This window comes from Nicotiana tomentosiformis, chromosome 5, assembly GCF_000390325.3.
Source record: "Nicotiana tomentosiformis chromosome 5, ASM39032v3, whole genome shotgun sequence".
NCBI lineage: Eukaryota > Viridiplantae > Streptophyta > Magnoliopsida > Solanales > Solanaceae > Nicotiana > Nicotiana tomentosiformis.
Window position 1 is genome coordinate 74,084,776 of NC_090816.1, and position 2,683 is coordinate 74,087,458.

The following is a 2,683-nucleotide window of genomic DNA, read 5'->3' on the forward strand; positions in this document are numbered from 1 at the left end:
AAAAATGTATCATGATCTTAAGGAAGTCTATTGGTGGAATGATATGAAGAGGAATGTGGCAGACTTTGTAGCAAGATGTCCGAACTATCAGCAAGTAAAGGCCGAACACCAAAAGCCCGGTGGGTTGACACAGAACATAAAAATTCCAATGTGGAAATGGAAAATGATTAATATGGACTTTGTGGTAGGATTACCACGCACTCCGCACAAGTTTGACTCAATTTGAGTGATTGTGGATCGACTCACGAAATCAGCACACTTTTTGACGGTTAAGTCTACCGACAAAGTGGAGCAGTATGCTTAGTTGTATATCAAAGAAATAGTCAGGTTACATGGCACCCCAATTTCCATCATTTCTGATCGGGGGGCACAATTCACTGCTAATTTTTGGAAGAAATTTCAGCAAGGTTTGGGTACTCAAGTGAATCTTAGTACAACCTTTCACCCGCAGACTGACGGGCAGGCAGAGCGAACAATTCAGACGCTTGAGGATATGTTACGCACTTGTGTTATAGACTTCAAAGGTAGCCGGGATGATCATTTACCACTCATAGAATTTGTATATAACAATAGTTATCATGCTAGTATTCAAATGGCACCGTTCGAGGCTTTATATGGTAGGAGATTTAGATCTCCCATTGGGTGGTTCGAAATTTGGGAAGCAGAGTTGATAGGGCCAGACCTCATGCATCAGGCTATGGAAAAATATAAAATCATTAAGGAGCTGTTGAAGACTACTCAGAGTCATCAGAAATCCTATTCGGATGTTCGTCGTAGAGATTTGGAATTCAAGGAAGATGATTGGGTTTTTTTGAAAGTTTCCCCCATGAAGGGTGTAATGCGATTTGGTAAGAAAGGAAAAGTGAGTCCGAGGTATGTCGGACCGTACAAAATCATTTAGAGGATCGGTGAGGTAGCATACAAGCTTGAGCTACCACCTGAGATGTCATTAGTACACCCGGTGTTTCATGTGTCTATGTTAAAGAAAGTAGTTGGAGACCCGACAGTCATTGTTCTGGTTGAGACTATTGAGGTAAATGAAGAATTGACTTATGAAGAGATTCCAATTTCTATTATTGATCGGCAAGTCCGAAAGTTGAGAAATAAAGAAATTGCATCCGTGAAAGTGCTATGGCGAAACCAACAGGTTGAAGAGGCTACTTGGGAGGCCGAAGAAGAAATGAAGAAAAAGTATCCTTATTTATTTGAATAACCAGGTAATTATGAGTTGTGCCTTATGAAAATGCTAAGGGATATTCCTATGAAATATGTATGACTTGTACATTTGGTGCTAAGGGTGTTCAGTTCTGATAATATAATTGCTTGTGAGGCCACAGTTGGTGTTGTTTTGTATTATGTTACGTTGTTGGAGTATGTATATGCTGTTAGGATGTGTTTCTAGGGCTCTCTGACAGGTGGATAGGGCTAATTACAAGGGAAACTCTGGCGAAATTTTTTGAAATTTAGGGAGTTAGTCAAATTTGGGGTTTCTAGTCTATGGTATAAAATAAACTAAGTTGCATAAGATGCTAATGATGGATTTTTACCCTCATTCGAGGACAAATGATCCTAAGCGGGGGAGAATGTAACACCCCGGAAAATTTTGAAGTACTTAAGTGGTAAGCCCGGTATATTTTGCAAAGAAAATAATGTTTCAAGGTGTCAGACTAGGTTTACGTGTTTGAGGGCTCAGACTTTTTGGGTTGAACAATGCACCGGAAAGTAAAGAAAAATTTTTGGCAGAAAAGTGCATTTTTGCGGTTCATTATGCGACTGCAGAATCACTCTACGGACCGCATAATGGCCGCAGAGTGAGGCAGTTAATTGGGCCAATAGGAAGCAATTATGCGTTCGACTATGCGACCGCATAACAATTATGCAGTGCATTATGCGACCGCATAACGGTTGTGCGGACCGCATATTGACCGCACACACAGACAGTTCTTCTGGCTATTTTGTAACCAACTATGCGACCGTTATGCGGTCCGCATATCGGTTATGCGATCGCATACCTTGTTTCGGAGCTCCATTTTTGGATTTTTAAAACCCGACCCTATTTCGTTAAATACACTCTTTGGGTTATTTTTGAGCTATTATCTGACATTTTAGAGTGAGAGAGGGTGCCCTATAGTGAGAAAGTGTTCTCCAATATTTGTTCTTCAATTCTTTCTCAAGTTTTGGAAGATTAAGAAGGCAGGCTCACTAGGTCTTCATCCTAGAGTTAAGATTCTACACCATAAACCCTAATTTCGAAATCATCTGAACATGGGTAATTAGCAAGATAATATTTGGGCATGAGAGTTGATTATTTTACATGCGTGTGATATCAAGGGGTGTAGGAAGATTTTTGAACTAAGCATGGTAAAGATTGGGTTGTGGGATGATGGAATCCTCCATAAAAGGGACCTTGAAACCTTATGCACACCTTGTATTTGATAAAATGCTCAAATGAGCTAGAAACATGATCATCTTCCTAATGGTGGTTCAATTTGTTATATTTCTAAAATATATTGAAGTTGCTAATAATTTGAACTAAGCATGGTAAATATTGGGTTGTGGGATGATGGAATCCTCCATAAAAGGGACCTTGAAACCTTATGCACACCTTGTATTTGATAAAATGCTCAAATGAGCTAGAAACATGATCATCTTCCTAATGGTGGTTCAATTTGTTATATTTCTA